Raw genomic sequence first — 19,907 nt, 5'->3', positions numbered from 1 at the left:
CCCCTACAAAATTGTATCTGATAACGGGAAGCAGTTCGACAGCGTCCACTTCACGGATTTTTGCGAGAGACATGGTATCGTCTAGAGCTTCTCCACGGTCGCCCGGCCCCAAGCAAACGGGCAGGCAGAAGCTGTGAACAAAATCCTAAAAGGGACGCTGAAGAAAAATCTCCAGGCCTGCAAGAGAAAATGGCCCGAGGAGCTGCCCCGAGTGCTGTGGGCTTACCGGACGACCGAGAGGACATCGACCGGCCACACTCCTTACTCCATGGTCTATGGATGCGAAGCCGTCATCCCCATCGAAACGACCATCCTGTCTCACCGATGAGACACGTATGACCCCACCCAGAACCATGCCTTACTCCAAGAATCATTATATCTCATCGAGGATATCCGGGAGGAGTCGCAGGTACAGCTGAAGATGTACCAAGGCAAGATCACGCGGTACTTCAACTCGAAAGTCAAGAGCCGAAAGTTCGGAACTGGCGACTTAGTCTTGCGAAGAGTTTTCCCTGCTACTCAAGATCCAGGAGTGGGGGTTTTGGGCCTGAATTGGGAGGGGCCATATGAGATCCAACATGAAGTATGCCCCGGGACATACCGCTTAAGGCGGCTCGATGGCTCGGAAGTCCCGCGAGCCTGGAATGCGGAACATCTCCATAATACTATCAATAGTCAGGAGAGCGTGTTCCAATTTAGTATTTTCATTGTAAACAATGTACGCCTCAGGGCGACCCCTTTCGAATAATAAAAATGGTGTGTACAAAACGTCATAAAGAAATATTGTAAAACAATGATAATCTTTCTCAAGTGACCCCAGACCAGTCTCCGCTCACTTGCGGGGGGTATCCCGGGTATAAGAAAATACCCGACGGGGTGCAAGCTCAGGCTAGTCCCTGCTCGGACTAGCGATGTCCGGGTGATACAAACCCCGTGGCACCAAGCCCAATGCTGGTCCTACCCCGGACGAACGATGTCTGGGGGTATAAAATTAAATGGACCAAGCCCAAGGCCGGTCTCGCCCCAGACGAACGAAGTCCGGGGGTATAAAATTAAAGGGACCAAGCCCGAGGCCGGTCCCGCCCCGGACGAACGGTTTCTAGGGGGTATAAATTAAAGGGACCAAGCTTAAGGCTGGTCCCACCTTGGACGAGCGATGTCCAGGGGTATAAAATTAAAGGGACCAAGCCCAAGGTCGGTCCCGCCTCGGACGAACGATGTCCGGGGGTTATAAATTAAAGGGACCAGGCCCAATGTCGGTCCTGCCCCGGACGAACGATGTCTGGGGGGTATAAATTAAAGGGACCAAGCCCAAGGCTGGTCCGACCCCGGACGAGCGATGTCCGGGGGTATAAAATTAAAGGGACCAAGCCCAAGGCTAGTCCCACCCTGGACGAGCGATGTTCGGGAATACAAAATTAAAGAGACCAAGCCCGAGGCTAGTCCCACCCCGGATAAGAGATGTCCGGGGGTATAAAATTAAAGAGACCAAGCCCGAGGCTGGTCCCACCCCGGACGAGCGATGTCCGGGGGTATAAAATTAAAGAGACCAAGCCCGAGGCTGGTCCCACCCCAGACGGACGATGTCCGGGGGTATAAATTAAAGGGACCAAGCCCAAGGCTGGTCCCACCCCGGACGAGCGATGTCCGGGGTTATAAATCAAAGGGACCAAGCCCAAGGCTAATCCCACCTCGGACGAGCGATGTCTGGGGGCATAAGTTAAAAGGACCGAGCCCAAGGCTGGTCCCTCTCCGGACGAGCGATGTTCGGGAGAGAGAAGCATCCGGTATACCCCAGGGCAAAGCCATGGCCTACAACTTGTAAAGGGAGAACAAGGCTCCATAAATAAACTCAGTTGCGTTGGCCCTGGCTATTGGTGCCGGGATTAGAAACTTGGCGGTTAGTTCTGAAAACTCGACAAGCTAGGCAGTTGGTCTAGTCCAGGCCCTTGGAACCAGGACCAAACCCTCAGAATCAATCAGGCACGGCATTAAAGTGAAATTTCTACTCAGGGAATAACAAAAAAAACTGTATATAGAAACCGGAGAAAGCAACATAGTGTTTTGGACGCGTACGCATCCAAAAAAGTTAACAAAATTACAAAGAGAAAAGAGGTAAAGGAGACAAAGTGAGGATCCGGGCCTAGGCTTCATCCCCCAAGAGTTCCACGTCTTCCTTCTCCTTGGCCTCGAATTTGGCCCGCTTCGATTCCGGATCGGGGAAGACCAGGAGGTTCATACTCTTGTCCTTGCACCAAGCCATGTAAATGGCCTCCTCGAAGGTGACCTCCAGCAGGCCCTCCGCCTCCTCCTTCTCGTGGCGGGATGCTTCGTGCCCCGCCTTCTCCTCACAAAGTGAATCGTCCAGTTCGCGGACCCGTGCCGTCAAGGTCTGGATCTCCTCCTTGTCCCGAACCGACTGAGCTGCGGCCGCCTCCAGGAGTGTTGCCCTCTCATCGGAATCATTTCCCTTCCGGGACAGAGCCTCTTCCAGTCCGGCCTTGACGCGGTCGAACTCCTCACGATCCGCCCGGGCCTGGGCCATCTCTCGGCCAAGGGCCCCCTTGGCGGCCTCCCTCTAATACACGGCCGCCTCGAGCTCCAGCTTGGCCGTCTCCATCTTCATGGCCAGTTCAGCCACCAGATCGGCACTCCGATGGGACAACATTTCAACCTGGAGCAAATAAAAGTTAGGAGAAATCCTTATTAACAAGTAAGAAGGGGAAAGAAAATGACGAGTAAAACTTACCGCGGTGGCCTGGTGGCGGAGAGCCTGGGAGATGAACAGAACGTCAGGGTTGGCCGCTTGAGCTGGAGGTTGGACATAGTGTTCCCCACCTAGTCCAATAGGTCCGCTGCCAAGGGGGTCGTGTCCTGCCCGAGCTTGGGGCGGAAGCCCGTCTCGGCGGCTGGCCGATCCACGATCGCTGAGGGGCGCTGAACGCCGCCGAGCGCTCCGCAAATTCTACTTGACGGTGGATTTTCAGGGCCTTTTAAGTTTCGTCCCTTCAGCCTCGACCATTTTCCCAAGTCCGGTTGATCAGCCGGGACTGCTCATCCCGCACAACGGCCTCCCCTCCTCGAGAAGAGTCGGACGTATGGGGAGAATTGGCGGGGCGGGGATCTCTTTCGCTATGAGCTCACTCTCGCCATGCGACTCGTCGGCCGAGCCAACCCGCCTCATCCGGGGCCTCTTCCCGGTGTTGGCCTCCTCAGCGCCAGCATCCAGGCCCCTTTTCCCGGAGCTGTGGTTGGCCGCTGCACCCGCCTCCAAGTCTATCACCGGGTGATGGGCAGGGCCAGAGACTACAGCTGGCTCCACGGATTGAATGGGGACTGTGGTGAGGGCTCCCTCGCCGGGACGAAGTTCTGTCCCGGACACTTCCTTGTTGAGGCTGGGCTCCGGGCCCGTCGCCTCGTTTGCCTTCCTGGCAGCTTTCTTGGCCGCCCTGTCCTTGAGGAGCTGCATCATTTCGCTGGCGAGAGTAGACATGCCGGAGTCTCCTGCAAAAGCACCGAAAAGGGAATTAGTATGGCAAACCAAACAAAAAAGAAAAAAATAAATATCAACATCAGAACTAATAATGACCCGGGACGAACCCTTATCTATGCCCTGGGCACGAATCAACTCCTTTAAAGCGAAGGAATGGACTCGATCCCCCATATCGTCCAGGTTCAGGAAATTCCCGTATTGAAGGAACCTGGATAAGAACATAAGAACCTCCAAGCCCACGAGGACGGGAGTCGAAGGTCTCGTCTCCCCGTCAGCCCCGAATACAGGGCCTCGGAGTACTAGCCTATCCTTAGCTAAGTCCCCGACTTGGGGAGCATAAGTCAAGATTAAAGGGGAGTTACCTCGCCCCAATACGCTAGCCCTGGGAGTCCCTGTGTTCGGTAGGGCATCCTCGAAGAGCTCCTCTAGCTCCTCCGAAGTGGCCGCCTCCGTTTGGGCCTGGTCCTTCTCTCGCTGGGCCACGTCAGCTCGCGCTGCCTTCTCTACTTCTGTAATGTGGTCCAAGGCCAGTTGCTCCCGGATGGCGACGTTCTTCTCGCACTAGATGCACCGAAGGTTCGGGATGACAATGATTTGAGTGGCCGCGAGCATCCCGACCAGTCGGAGGTTGTCCGTGTTGACGTAGCCTCCCATGTCCAAGTCCTCCGCGCTCAGCTCGGAGTAGAACTTCCTCTTTTCCATGATGAACTTGGTGAGGGGAGTTTGAGCGAATGGCCCTGTTACCCGGAGGGACATGATGAGAAATATAGAAAAAGAAAGAAAAAATAAAACAAAAAGAGGAGAAGGATCGGGAAAGCACTTACCCACTCGCTGGAAGTCCAGCAGCAGCGTGGGGTTCTTCTCCACGAGGAACCCGGTCGTCATAAACCAGTAATGACGGACGTCTGGGGGATGCTTCTAGGAACTGGTGGGAGCAGGGAAACTACCTCGCGGCTTCAGTCTGTAGAAGCCGTCCAAGGTCTTGACGTTGACCTGCGGCTCCATCTTGTAGAAATACAAGATTTTCGCAGGGGCGGCTCCGCAATCTCCCCTCGCGATGCAGAATACTGGCCATCCTGCGAGTAGCCTGTATGCTTGTGGTAGGAGCTGGAACGGTGCGATCCCCACATACATTAGGAATCGCACGAAGTAGTCGTGAAGCGGGAGCATGGCTCCCGCACTGATGTGGCCAGCGCTTCAGGCCCCGAACCCATCTATGGACGAGTGCGCCCGCTCCTCGATCCTAGCCATGCGATTGTGGAAGAGTCCAGGAGTGGACTCTATGCCCAGGCACTTCTCCAATAAGTACATCATCTGGTAATTCTGGAACAGGTTGGGCACCACATCCATTTCCCACCTATTGCCCTTGGGTGTCCGGGACCCGGAGACGACGACGGGGGCCCTGTTGACTTCCTCCTCGGAGTGGAGAGTGACGCCCGTTGCCATAGTTGATGATCTGGGAACAAGAAAAGAAAGCCAAGCAGTCAGTACCTAAACCCAAGAAAGTCGGTTAAGGTACGAGGGGTCTCCTAAGGACTGCTTGGAGCCCCTTTGGATCGGGTCCGGGATCACCAAGGAACCACGAGACCCCGATCAGGAACGGAAAAAGAGCCACTAAGACTCCGCCATCTGTCCGGGAAGCATCCAGATACGGAGCAGCCCGAACCAGGCGGCCTTCCTAAAAACTCCTAAATGAAATCAGATTCTAGCAGCCTAAACATGCGAATTAGAAGAACAACCTAAGTTCATATATTCGTCAAGAAGGTCAGAATGACTTGCTGTGAGTTGTTGGCCGTAGAAGATGGTGGTTGTCCGACGGTAAGAACTGCAGAACTTTGTTCTTGAAATGGTGTAGCCGGTTCAGCAATTCGTCGATAGGACAGACCCAGGACGTGTTCTCAGGCGGATGGGCAGACGCTGGGGCCGTGGGGAATAGGCGACGACGTAGAGTTAGCAGATGATGGTGGATGTCGCCGGCGATATCGAACATGCAAAGCTTAGGCAAAGCTTATCAGTTCTTGAAATGGCTCGAGAGTGTAAAAATGTCAAATGTGCGCCTGTGGGGTTTTTATAAAGGCCCAAGTCCTGGCCTCTGATCCAACGGATAGGTATCTCCCCATCGAACGGTCCATAATCGTGCAGGGGTATTTATGAGCCCTCTCAAGCTGGATCATCGCCATCTCAGATCAAACAGCCCAGGAGGGGCGTATGCCAAAGGTCGCCCCATCCTACGGTCCACATCAACCTAGAAGTAATAATAATGGACCCCCATGCGGATGGGACGCTTCGAGATCTGTGCTGACACACTAGCCTAGGCTTAGCGACCCTTAAGGTGGCTAGGTGACCTTTCACGGTAGAGACCCATCCATGCAACAGTCACCTGGCGACACGTGTACCCCTGCCACGAAGCGGGACTTAGGTAAAACGTACCCGGACACTGGTAAATGGACCGGGCCCAGCATACGGCCAGCGTCACAGCCCTTTGTCATGGACCCACGATTCCAAGTAGGAACTGGGAAGACAACCGTGGAGCGTCTGGGAACAATGCAAGCCTCCACCTGGCGGCCCCAGGCGAAGGCTTGGGGGGTAAATGTTATCCCCATTTCCTGTCATGGGCCCGGGACGATGGTCCAGGCCCATGGTCTGGGCGTTCGGATTTGGGCCCGACCCAAGCCTGTTTGGTACAGGAGTAACCAAGGGCCACGACCCTAATGTGATTCTGGACCAGGATGGTGATCCAGGACAGTCATCCGGGGAGACGTACAGATGGTTCAGATCGTAATTGAAGCATACGTAAAGTGATCCCGGAGCCTGGTAAACGGTCTGGGCCTGCGGTAAACGAAGAGGGACAAAGGTAAACGAACCCGGATCAGGTCCTCCCAGTTTGGCAAGGAAAAGCATCCGTGACCCTGAAGCCGCCCCACGACGCGTGGGGGTTGTCCCCACTTTTCACCTGCGGAAAAGGCCACCTCGGGATTGCACGCCTCTGTTTCAGACCTTCACTGACAAGTACTCTGACTGGTTTGGTCCCCTGAATCAGTCTCGTAACTCGAAGTGTCCAGACCAAAAGCACCATTTTTTCGGGCGAAATATAGTTCTTGGGCCGCCCTATTGGGCCTTAATTAGTCTTGAACTTATGTATGTTTTTATCTTTTATATTGGGCTTCCGCCAGAGAAGCCAAGAGCATTCACACCTTTGATGGGCCCGGGTCATACCCGACCCAGACCCAGTGTTCCTATGAGCCTATAAATACAGGCGATAGAACACTGGAAAAAGGACCTCTCTTCGACTTTTATACAGTTACTTAGTCAAAAAATAGAGAGAAACTCCATTGTAAAAGACTTTACAAGCTCTAATACAACTGACTCGTGGACTAAGGCTTATTAACGCCCCAACCACATAAAAATCTTGTGTTAATCTTCTACTTTCCATATCATTATTCTTAGTTAATATTCATTAGTGTGGTTTCCAAAAATCTCGGTAAACAACTACTGTCTACACCATGACTTTTTCTATTCTTATTTTATTTCTATTATTAATTTCTTTTTAAATATTATTATATTTTATATATATTTCATGTACTCATGTAATTTGTTGACCACAATTTTGGCCAACGACGAATAGATGTCAAAACTACAGTAAGCCTTGAATAGAAAGTAAATAACACACGTAATTTTTATAGTGGTTCAGCCCCAAATTGTTGGTAATAGCCTAATCCACTTGGAGTTGTAATATATTTAGCCTACACTTAAGATCAAATGAACTTGTGCCAACTAAGTTTCTTAGGTGTAAGTAGAAAAATACAGAGTTTCTCTCTCTAGAGAATACAAGCTTTATCTCGCTAAGCTCTTAGAAAATGCCCCAAGTAACAATCCCAAAGTCTCAAAACTAGAGAGTTTTCTCAGTCTCAAAAGATCAGATCCTCCTAAATGATGCCATGAGCCATTTATTTATAGGCTCATGGATCGTACATTAGATATATCCCTTTGACTGGGTCCTTGGTTCTTCCAACAGACTTTAATTAATAAAATATAAATAAATTTAAATTACAATAATATATCTATTATTCCGGGATATCTGAGAGATTCCTGCGGCAGTTGAGAATGATTCGGGTTGAAGCTGGTACTAAGGCTTTACTGAAGAGTCACTAGACGGTAACTTCTGAGATTCTGATCCGTGGATCAACCAAATCCATCCCCAAAGTGAGTGATCGGCCAAGACAACTCACCGGTAGACATAAGCAAGCACCTCTCGTCGGCATAGGCAAAGCACACCTCTGGTCGATATAGGCAAAGCACTCCTCTAGCACACCTCTGGTCTAGAATGACATATTTCTAGTCTAGCATGAGACATTTCTGGTCTAGCAAAACACTTTACTGGTCGGGAAAAACAAATGACTAGTCGGCCAAAATACTCCACTGGTCGGCTAGAACATTTTACTGGTCAGTCAAAAATATTTACCGGTCGGACAAAAATTCTACCTGGTCGGTCAAACCACTTCCAAACCAGATAAATAATTTTCATGACCAGTAATATCACAACTCCGAAGAGCCAATACATTTACTGACTATTAATGTGTCATTTACTGACCATGCATTGCCACTTGTCACTTCTGATTGCCACGTCATCGAACTGAAATTTTAGGGATAGCATTTGCCCCCTAAGTTTATTATATGATTTACTCGTATGATAAACTTTTTCTCTAGCAAATTTTTTTTGAGGTCATCCAAAAGCTTCCATCCGGTCAGTAACTTTCACTTTTGTAGTAAACCCAAGATTGAACTTTTCTTTTGAATTCTTCAAATTCCATTTGTTGATCTTGTTGTAGTACCCCATGAGTAGGAAAACATGTTTGCTCCACGTTTTTTAGTAAACTTGTGCTTGCTTAGCTAATTGGAAATGCCTATTTGGTCCTCGGGACGCAAATAATTTCTTAACTGCTGACCCTTGGGTGCTTTGTTTCCTGTTGCTTAGACTTCCGCCTTGCTCCTTGGGGATGCCATCTCTGTTTGGGGCACATAACCTCCTCGGATAGCAGCCCTTGGCATGTTGGCTCCTCGGCATCAGGGCAGAGCTCCTCGGATGCGCGCCTCCCTTGGTGCACCTGGCTTCTCGGACGTGCGGCACAGCCACTCGGATGCGCACCTACCAGCTCCTCGGATGCCCCTCAGCTTCTCGGACACCACCCCAGCCGCTCGGATGCATGCACCTAAATTCGTAGGACACGCCCTGCCGCTCGGACGTATGCACCTAGCCATCCGGACACACGCACCTAAGCTCCTCGGACATGCCCTGTCCCCCAGATGCACGCACCTAGTCGTTTGGACGCATGCACCTAAGCTCCTCGGACACGCCCTGCCGCCCGAACTCACGCACCTAGTCATTCGGACGCACGCACCTAAGCTCCTCGGACACGCCCTGCCGCTCAGACGCACGCGCAGTTGCTCCTCGGATGCACTAGCCTTGGGATGCGCACGAACCCGCTCGGGCTCCTGCCTTCAGGTCCTCGGCATGCCCCTTCAAGCCGCTCGGATACATGGCCCTCCTAGCTCCTTGGGCTTGTACAAAACTTTATGGCTTATGCATTTAGGCACCAAAAATTTATGATTATTGTTGTTGCTCTCATAAATTTTTATCTGGGTAGTAAATATTTTTTCTTTGCATTCATTTGTTTGTGTTTGTTTGGTTCACTCATCACTGTTAGTCATGCTCAACACCGAGTAATAGACTATAAGGAGCTGGTCAAGGTTTTGAATGTCAACGATGGGGTTAACCAGTCAGGGACTAATTTACCAGACCTGTAGACACTCTTAGCCGACCTGAGAGCTTCCTATCCATCAACAGAGTTTCCTACTCAACTAGTGAAACATGCTCAGTCGATCAGGGAAGTTGTATCTGCTCTCCCGACCAGGAAAACTTTGCACCTTACCAGCTGAACTTTGTATCTGGCTAGTAGTTTACTCTTTTTTTCTTATACTTTTGTGAAGACAACTGCTGCTTAGTAGCTTTGATATTTTTCTTGTATGGTCGAGTTTTTGGCATTTATACTTCACTTTTCTTTGCTAACTTGAAACATGCTAAGTCTTTTTAGACTTAAAACATTATAAGTTTTTTGTGAATAGTAAAGTCACTCTGATGTATGTCTTATATTTTCGCATGAGTACTTAGTTTTCTAACTTAGAAATTCTAGACATTTCATAAGTCCCTACTAAGTAAACATTCTCACACTATTATTGCTCTAACATTTTATGAGCATAATGTTTATTATCACACGAATATATGCTTCTAACTTGAAATTTTAAAAAATTCCAAGTTACTTAAGCTTTGTCAAACAAGTTAGCTTAATGACCTTTTTTGACTTCGAAAATTTACAAGTCAGCCTAAAAACAGATATCTTAACTCGTGCTCTTATTGCCTGTGTTAAATTATATACCAGTATACCCCATGTGCCCCCCAAGTGATCGAGGGTTGAAAGATCCTTGGTCACTTGCTACTTGACCAAATCTGTTCGAGCAGTTAATTGCTCGTGAAACACATAGAATATATTGAAATTATTCGAGCAGTTGAACACTGCTTGAACGTATCGGCCAGTTGAACACTGTCCGATTTTATCGACCACGCTACGCGTAATCTCTTTTATTACTCGTAAATTAAAAAAGGTCAAAATGTGTCTAATAACGAGTCTTAAAAAACAAAAGTTGTTCAAAAATAGATGACTGGTCAGCAAATAACCATCTCATAAACCAAATTTAAATAACAAGTTAAACAACATGAAATTAAACTACCACTCTGAAAGCGGTATTTAGTGATAATATATCATCCGATGCTCGCCATTCCAGTGGTTCTTGATCAAGCTCCATTCACCCAATCTAATCCTAGCACTCCAACTCATGTCAAAGTATCTGGGCATACCTCTCCCTTGCTTTGTTATTATCCTCAACCAAGTAGTGTGGACCTCCACATATAGTGTCTAAGGTAAAGTCCACAGGTCCAGGTTGCAAGGGTGGAGATCTCTGTCGTTTGAACCCATAATTGTTGTTGCCTCCTTCTCCTTGGGGTGTCTCTGCCCAGTACTTTCTCAACTTGCCCGACCAGAGAATAAATTCTATCTTGTCCTTGAGGTGATTGCATTCATTCGTGCCATGACCATAATCTCCATGGAAACGACCAAACTTATTCATGTCTCTCTTACTCATCTCTTTCCTGATGGGTGGAGGTTTCTTGTAGGGAACCTTTTCATGACTAGCAAGATATATTTCCGCTCGGCTAGTCGAGAGAGTGGTGTAATTAGTGAACTGAGGCTCATACTTGGTTGGCTTTTCGTTTGAACTCAACTTAGCCTTCTTTTCTTCATGGTGATCAAACCTGTTATTCCCACGTTTCTTTCCACCATTCTTAGGAGGGTCAGCTGATCCGCCCGGATTGTTTATGCCATTCTCCTATTTGTCGATTGCATCATCCAATTTCATATACTTGTCTGCTCGGTCAAGAAATTGTTGAAGTGTTGAAATTGGATTTCTATGTATACTATCCCACAAAGGGCTTCAATAAGTGATTCCAGAGGATATGGCAACCATCTTCCCCTCGTCTCCGACAACAATTGCTCTATTGGCTTCTCTCATGAATCTTTGTATATAATTCTTTAGAGATTCATCCTTCCCTTGTTTGATATCAGCCAAGTGGTTGGCATAAACTGGTGGAGTCCGAGCAGCACTGAATTGTTTACAAAACTCCTTCCTAAATGCTTCCCAAGAGGTAATGGATTTCGGCTTAAACTTCCAATACCATTCCTGGGCAGTATCCGACAATGTAGTTGGGAAAACTCTATACCGATAATCGCCACTTACCCCGAGCAGTTCCATCTGGTCCTTGAATTTCCCAACATGTCTAATGGGATTTGTCTTTTCTGTATATACTGGTAGCACCAGTGCTTTATATTTTTCTCGCGGCTGGGCTACTCTAATCTGGGCACAAAATGGGCTGCCACTCCGGTGGTCTATCGCATCCATCCCGGAAGGTCATTTTGACAAACCTTGCACTGCAGCCGTTAGCACGTCAAGCTGGGCTTGGATGGCTGGTGCAACTGACGAAGTTTCAAGGCCTTGACCGCCTAGTCGGGCATTACCATTTGGTGCACTGTCGTCAAGTATTCCTACTTGACTGGCAGGGCGGTTAAAATTTTTCCCTTCAACCGGGACGGTCCTCCTCTTGTTGGTGATAACGTCCCTTAGATCCTTCCGGGAAGCACGCTCTCCTACCCGATCGAACACCATACTTTTTTATTTTTCAGAGGGCTTACTACGCGAGACTTGCTCTCTCCCACTACGCTGCTGGCCGGGGTGCAGTGGAGGCTTTTCGGTACGTCCTGGGCAGTCTTTTCCTCCTTGTGGGTTGCTGTCTTCTTTATCTTTTTACCGGTCGGTGTGATGACTATCGGCCTCATCTTGACCATGCCCATCTTTGAACTATGAAGTCCTTTTATGTCGAGGAGTCCTGGTCTGATCCTGCCTGGGTGGAGTCTTTTTACTGCCCGATCGGTGACTCCCTGATCTAGAAGTTTCTGATTGGTGGCTCCTGGAGGGGGTTCTAGAGTTCTCCCTTGGAGTTGAGGCAGTTTCGGATCGGACCCCATCATCTTCTCGACCAGGGGGGTTACTCCTGCTTCTATCCGGTCCCCAAGAATTAGTTCTGCTAGTGGTCCTCCGACCAGCATTATTATTTCTTGCTCCCTGGGTGGATGCTTGTACCGCGGCATGAGCATTGGCTTGGGCCAATTGGGTAGCCGCTTCTAGAGCAAGTGTTGTTTCACGATGTCTCCGGTCGACTTCCTCATGTCGTTGTCTAATCTCTTCGCTTCTTGCCTCCATATCGCGTCTTTGCTGCTCTAACGTAGCTCTCTGCCTAGCCATCTCTTCAGCGAAAGACTCCTGTCGAGCATTGAATTGCATCATCTCCTCTTGGAAAATGCCTATTTCTTCCTGGAGTTGTTCAACTTCTAGAGTGGTCTCCTCGAGAAAGACCCTGGGCTCAGTTTCTGGGTTCTGCGGTCCAAGACCTTCTATTCTAGCAGGCTTTTTTGACATACTCAGTTTTTTAGAGGTCATGCTGGTATTCTTGGGAGCCATATTGGTAAGGTAGCAGTGTGTTTCTTCTCTTCACTCTCAATGAAAGCACCAAAAATGTTGATCATGTCCTTGGTTCTTCCAACAGACTTTAATTAATAAAATATAAATAAATTTAAATTACAATAATATATCTATTATTCCGGGATATCTGAGAGATTCCTGCGGCAGTTGAGAATGATTCGGATTGAAGCTGATACTGAGGCTTTACTGAAGAGTCACTAGACGGTAACTTCTGAGATTATGATCCGTGGACCAACCAAATCCATCCCCAAAGTGACTGATCGGCCAAGACAACTCACCGGTAGACATAGGCAAGCACCTCTCGTCGGCATAGGCAAAGCACACCTCTGGTCGGTATAGGCAAAGCACACCTCTGGTCGGTATAGGCAAAGCACTCCTCTAGCACACCTCTGGTCTAGCATGACACATCTCTGGTCTAGCATGACATATTTCTAGTCTAGCATGAGACATTTCTGGTCTAAGAAAACACTTTACTGGTCGGGCAAAACAAATGACCGGTCGGCTAGAACATTTTACTGGTCAGTCAAAAATATTTACCGGTCAGACAAAAATTCTACCTGGTCGGTCAAATCACTTCCAAACCAAATAAATAATTTTCATGACCAGTAATATCACAACTCCGAAGAGCCAATACATTTATTGACTATTAATGTGTCATTTATTGACCATGCATTGCCACTTGTCACTTCTGATTGTCACATCATCGAACTGAAATTTTGGGGATAACACTCTCAATTTATCATCAAATATTTATTATCATTACCCAATAACTCGGTAATGTGCTAAATACCCATTGACTCACAACTAATCAAGTATAAATCTCGTTGTGACTTTCCCACTAGCTTACCTCCTAGGATCATCTCGTGCAGAGTAACCCTAGCATATCCAAATAATGAAGCACCACACACATATCACATATATGCCAAATATGCCTGAAATGGCCAAAATATGAAAATCACCAAATTAATCAAAAATTGGCTCACATGCATATTTAATACACCTAAACATGCATATTATCATTTAATTGCATAATAAATCAATTATGTCCCTCTTAGACTCCTAATCAAGGTCCTAAACCTTATTAGGAAATTTGAGGCATTACAATGTTCTAAGCACTAAACAATGCAACTTTGGTTTAACTTATGTCTATGATTTTATGTGAGTCATTTCAACATAAAATCATAACCTTAATGCCATAAAATTCTTCTTGAATTATTCATAGACTCTAAGTGAATAAGTCATAAAATCATAGTCTAAAATGATGATTCTATGATTTTATGTGGATTCCAAACACATAAAATCATATACTAAAACCCTTTGAACTAGATGTCCAAAATTCTAATGTGCCTCCAATTAAAATTTTAAGATTATTCTAGGGACTTTAAAATAAATATTTCTCATCTTAGATTTATTTCACATCTAAATCCTCACACTATGATCTAAAGCGATCAACTCACTCTTATTTAATTAAAATAATATTCACCAATTATTATTTTAATTATTATTCATACTCTTAATAAAAAAATTAATTCACATAATAATTTTTACATGAAACAAAATAAATAAAAAAAATTACAGGTTATTACAAAGAGCCTATGATTTTATTTATGAAAGCATTTTCTTTAAGGATTTTTATTTCATTTATTCGAATGTTGCTTATTTAATTTTGTTAAAAACCTTATTTATTTTGTAAGAACATATGATCCCTTTATTTTATAGTATTTTCTTAAATAAAAGAGAAACATTTATGTTTATGATTCAATGTTGTGTTCTCAGTAATATTATGAGAAATTAGGGCGTTACAGTTAGGGACCTTGAAACACTCAAGATACATATAACATTTTCCATGAATTTCAGAGGAGAACCAGTGGGAGCAAGTGAGGCAGATTAGGAAGGTGGAGGATCAACAATAAAGAAAAAGACTATATGGAAGACGCTAAGGGGAAAGTAGTAATCCATCTGATAACCATTACTCTGGATACTCTCTTTGACTAGCAATATTCTCTCGAGTTTATCCTGTCAAGCAAGTCGAACCAGTCCAACTTACCTGACCAGACTGTCGAGCTCCGCCTCACTTGACCACGAACTAGTCAGACTGACCTGATCGGGCTGTGAAGCTCCGTCATCACCCGTTCATCATTCTACTCACTCATTCACTATTACTTACGTTATTATTTTACTTTTTAGTTATCTTTCACTACAATCTGACTAACTTGAGCATCGAGGTTCCTTTGGCTGACACTCCACCGGTGCTCCCAATTAAACTTTCGCCTCCTTCTTTGTTCTTGACAGGTTAATGTGCCAATTTAATCAATTTTAGGAATCAGCCTCTACAGAATGTTAGGGACTATTGCCGCTAAAAAAGAAATGATCGGTGACTTAAATAATTCAATTTTGAAGAAACAAGGACTTTAGCTACCAATTTCCATATAATTATTTTATTTTCAAGAATATTAAATACTATATAATTAACCTATAAAAAATGGTTTCTTAGATTTGTTAGTCTCCGTGCAACCTATGATGCACGCGTAGCCTGTTCCATATGCATAAAAGTAAAAATTTGAGATTTTTCATTGTTTGCCATAAACCAAAACATTGTGGGGGGAGAAAGAAGGGTTATTAGCGTTTTAAGTTTACGTTATTTTACAAGTGTAGCATTTTAAGTTCTTTATTTAATTTTTATTTTGCTTACAAAAGTCCCTAACGTTACATAATTGTTGCACATTTTCCTCATACTGTTATCTGTCGGATAAAATGAGAACTAAACATGAATATTAGGGACTATATTGTTGCTAAAAAAGAAAGGATCAGAGACTTAAATGATTCAATTTTGAAAAAACGAAGACTTTAGCTGCCAATTTCCATATAATTATTTTATTTTCAAGAATATTAAATACTATATAAATTATTCAATTTTCTTTATCTCTCTCCAAATTTATTAGTTTTTAATTTATTTTTTTCTGTTATTTTAATTAATAAAAATGTTTAAGTATATAATATTTGAATGATGTGAAGAAAAATATAGAGAAACTCGTATGTGGTAAACAAATTATTTTGTCTTAATTTTGTAAATTAAAAAATAATAGGAGATTAAATAGTGTCAAAACCACAACTTGTCTAGGATAGTCAATTCCCCTTAAAAAAATCTACTAAATATTTTTTTATATGTCAATTATAGAGTATTTAATCTTCTTGAAAAAAATAATTATATAGAAATTGGTGACTGAGTCCTGGTTTTTTTAAAATTGAAATATTTAAGTTCCCAATATTTTCTATTTTAACGGCAATAGTCCATATCTGAAGTTCCTATTTTAACCAACGGATAACAGTATAAAAAAAATGTATAATAAATATGTAATATTAGAGTCTTTTGCCAGAAAAAAAAAACTTAAATGCTACATTTGTAAAAGCAAGTAACTTTAACAGTTAATTACCCCCCGCCGGCACACACACAAAGAATGTTCAATTTTTTTACTTTTATTCATATGGAACAAGCTACGCCTACATCATAGGTTGCATGGAGACCAACAAACAAATAGTAAAGAAGCATCAGCGCAGTGCATACGAAGAACCTCAAGAATGCCACCATTCCCAAAGACCCCATAAGAAAAATATTCACCACAATAGACAGTGATGGCAGCCATGGAACCATAGGAACTCCCCAACCTTTGGAACTCTCTGCTTTGGAAGCAGTGTCATCCCTAAATTCCCCACAAACCAAATCAAAGCAGCCACACAATACTCAATCCACCCTCGCCTATTCATGTTCCTAAGTATAGTAAATCCAATAGAAGAACCAATCACAAGAGATAAACAAGTAATAAACTTGATCAAATCTTCCTTTTCTGTAACTTCCCTAATGTAGTACCTCCTGACTAGCAATGCAATAGCTATAAGCATAAAAATAGAGAGCGTACTGATCGAGATAACGCTTGACAAAACACGTAAACTCGTAAAAAATGTTATGACTGAGCCAGTAATGGTTATCAGAAGAGTAGCATAAACTGGGGTACCAGATTTTGGATGAACAAGAGCAAACCATGGTGGAATCATATGAGCTCTTGCAATTTGAGTGATGTAGCGAGCTTGGCCGAGGGACATAACAAGCATACTCGAAGTCATACCCTTGAGGGCACATATACCGACCAAATACTTAGCCCAATTCATGCCAATCTTTCCAAAAGCAACTGAAAACGCTGCGTTTCGATCTATATCAGTGTATTTCTGCAGCATGGTCAATGACAAAGCCATTAGGCAATAAATCACAGTGATCATACCCATTGAACCGACCAAACCAATTGGGATATCTCTAGAGGGTTGCTTAGTTTCCTCTGCCATGGTGGCCACCATATCGAAACCTACATATGACATGTATACAATGGCTGCAGCCTCAAAAACACCCTTCTCTCCATTTGGGAAATATGGTTTCAGATTCGAAACCTCACCATGAACAATTCCCATAACTATTATGAACACAATAACCATAAGACTAAGTATGCAACTGATCCAATTCAAGACAGAGGTCCTTTTAGTCCCACTTATTGCTATTGCATTTGTGATAACGATAACCAAAAAGGCAACTGGGTCCAAAAGATCAAAGCCTTTAGGGAAATAATTTACCCGAATTCGAAGATAATCAGAGTCGTTTGTTAACAAACTGGCGAAGTAAGATGACCAGGACCGACCCACTGCGGCCGCGCCGATTATGGCTTCCAATATAAGGTTACCGGCGGCAATGAACGCGATGAAGTCCCCTAACTCTATCCTCAAATAGGAGAACGAGCCTCCAGCGGTGGGAATCTCGACTGCGAATTCGGTGTAGCAGAAGACAGAGAGCATAGCAGAGAGGCCTGAGACAGCGTATGAGAGAACAATAGCGGGTCCGGCGTGGTCGTGAGCTTCTTGGCCTGTGATAGTGAATACGGCGGTGCCAACGACGGCGCCAAAGCTGAGCCAGATGAGGTCCCACCATGTTAGGCAACGGTTCATGTCGTGGCCGCTCTCTCTGCGGAGGTGGACAAGCTCCGTGGTTTCGGTGGTGCGGTGGAGAAGGCGCTCCTTGAAGCGAGAGTAGGTGTCAGAGACGGCTGCTCCGTATGATGCGAAGCTCTCGAAAGAAGGCTCCGGGAAGAAGTCTTGCTTGGTCCATCGCCAGTAGCTTCTGGATAGTAGTAGTGGTTCTTGTTCTTCTTTCGTTCGTACATCCATGCCTTGTGGGACTGAAACAATCTGAGACTCGGTCTGATTAGTAATTATATGTGATCAACGAAGAGAATAGAGATCGATGGTATTTATCTTAGGACACATTGATTACAAGCTCACTGGTGGTGGTGGGGACGGTGACAAACATATAATTGGCTGTATCTCATCAATACATTGAGGACGATGAATATGTTATATATATCACAAATATTCAATTGTTTATAAAATTGTATGATTATTGTTGTTTCTGGTTATGTTTCTCTTCCGCCAATTAGCAACCTTTTGTCGGTTGGCATGGATCTTTCGCCTCAATAATTGTTATTATTATATAGAATAAGATAATATCAAGTTTGCCTATTATTTGAAAAAATTTCTAGACTAAACCACACTGTTAAAAAAACTCAAAATTTTATCCAAAAAAAAAACTCAAAATAATAGTAGGGGTAAAATTTTTTTTTTTTTTTTTCACTCAATTCATAAATATTTGCCGTGCATAATGTGTTTTATTGAAATATAACTTTGATGTCTTTTAATATGAAAAATTCATATCGGGTATTCTATATTTGTAAAATTAATAATAAACCACTCGGCATTATTTTGGTCAACAATTTTTTCATAATGCTCAAATTACTTTCTTTCTTAATAAATTAATTGATTTTTCTTAGCTTTTTTATATTTTAAAATGAATTAAAATTGTTAAAAAAAACAATGGCGTATATGTTATATTGATGGTTAAATATTCAATATTTAAAAATAAAATTCTCACAAAAACTTAATTAAACTTATTAGTTAACTTATGAAAAAGTCTCACGAGTAAGATTATTATTATTATATATAAAATCTTCTTAATGAGGAGTATCTATAGTACAATACTTAAAAGAGGAGTGCTAAGCACAACCTCTATATGTCTCTTTTGCATTTTTTTTTAGTTTAATGACATGTGTTAATTTTTTAATAATATTTATTTTAATAAAATAAATAATCATAATATTATACTTTATTACAATTATTCCAATATAATTATATATGTATATATAATATAAAATTTTCATATAAAATTTTCCCTCATTTTTATCTTTTGTTATATGTTTATAATTATAATAGCATTTTTGCTTAGTTTCATCTATAGAATTTATTAATTATTTTTATTAAATTTATATTAATGTCATATAAATTTTAAATAAATATCATATTTTAATTAAATAATTTATTTATTTTTGTTTAAGTTTATGTTAGTTCTATTTTTTGAATTTGGAAGTGACAATTATATATTATATCTTTAATGTAATATTAAATATTATACATATATTTTAAATTTAAGTTTCTTGCTAGTTTTTTTAAAAAATTAATTTGTTACTAATTGACAGTAGATTATATTATATATTTAATATGATATTATTCTAATAAGTGAGTTTAAATTAAATTAATTTTTATTTAAGTTATAAAATAATTTTATTATTTTTAAATAATTGTTATTGTAAAATATCTAAAAATATATCATATTTTAATTTGTTTAATTATTAATTATTTTTAAATAATTATCATAGTAAAATATCTCAAAAATATCATATTTTAATTTTTTATTTTATTTTATTTAAGTTTAAGTATCTACAAACTACCGTTAAAATATAAGAATATTTCGTTAAAGTTAACATTAAAAAAAATAAAAAACTGTTAAAACCAAGAATTTCTGTTATCTACACACTTATTATATAGAAGAGATATATGCTAGGTGCTTAATTTTATTTAGAAAATTTATTAATTTTTTATGATTGTCATATAAATTTTAAATAAATAATATTATATATAAAATAATGACATAAACGTATTAAAAGAAAATTTTAACCAAAATATTGTTTATGGTTTTTTTTTAAATAAATAATACGATAATCTTTTAGATCATAAACTACATTATTTAAGGTACAAAACATCCATGATATTATTTAAATCACATCTCAATAATTAAATAATAAACTTTTTTATTCTTAATAGAAGATAAATGTTATTCTAATTTCTTATTTAACACAGTCATACTACTTTTGCACACTACACTTATATATAATAT

General features: G+C 42.7%; 1 pseudogene; it reads right to left on the bottom strand.

Annotated features, from left to right (window-relative positions):
• Positions 1–15,963: 15,963 nt before the first annotated feature.
• Positions 15,964–18,055, bottom strand: LOC133796600 (cationic amino acid transporter 8, vacuolar-like; annotated as a pseudogene).
• Between the last annotated feature and the right edge of the window lie 1,852 nt (positions 18,056–19,907).

This window comes from Humulus lupulus, chromosome 8 (genome assembly GCF_963169125.1).
Source record: "Humulus lupulus chromosome 8, drHumLupu1.1, whole genome shotgun sequence".
Classification (NCBI taxonomy): domain Eukaryota; kingdom Viridiplantae; phylum Streptophyta; class Magnoliopsida; order Rosales; family Cannabaceae; genus Humulus; species Humulus lupulus.
Note: the sequence above shows the minus strand (reverse complement) of the source record. Positions and strands in the feature narration are given on the sequence as shown.